Consider the following 628-nt stretch of genomic DNA (forward strand, 5'->3'; position numbering starts at 1 on the left):
ACGTAAGAAAGTTCTTGTTTGATTGTTTAATAGTAGTGGAGATAAAATGCGATCGTGATCAATTTCCTAATAAAATGCGATCATGATTAGTTTCCTAATAAAACACGATCGTGATTAGTTTCCTAAGAAGATGTGATCGTGATTAGTTTCCTAAGAAGACGCGATCATGATTATAGTTTCCTAATTGATCAGACATGGAGTTTCATATGGTGAAGCACAGTCAGTCAATGTAAATTATTAAGTGCACACACAGAATGAATTAGGTTAAGGCTAGCCGCTAGATTAAGTTTAGTGGGCTTAATCATGCGGTTATAATGAATCCGTGTACGTTTTATGGGGTGCACGTAAGAAAGTTCTTGTTTAATTGTTTAATTGTAGTGGAGATAATAAAATGCGGTCTTGATCAGTTTTCTAATAAAACGCGATAATGATTAGTTTCCTAATAAAACAAGATCGTGATTAGTTTCCTAAGAAGATGTGATCGTGATTAGTTTTCTAAGAAGACGCGATCATGATTATAGTTTCCTAATTGATCGGACGTGGAGTTTCATATGGTGAAGCACGGTCAGTCAATGTAAATTGTTAAGTGCACACAGAGAATGGATTAGGTTAAGGTTAGCCGCTAGAT

This window comes from Triticum dicoccoides, chromosome 1A (genome assembly GCF_002162155.2).
Source record: "Triticum dicoccoides isolate Atlit2015 ecotype Zavitan chromosome 1A, WEW_v2.0, whole genome shotgun sequence".
NCBI classification, from domain to species: Eukaryota; Viridiplantae; Streptophyta; class Magnoliopsida; order Poales; family Poaceae; genus Triticum; species Triticum dicoccoides.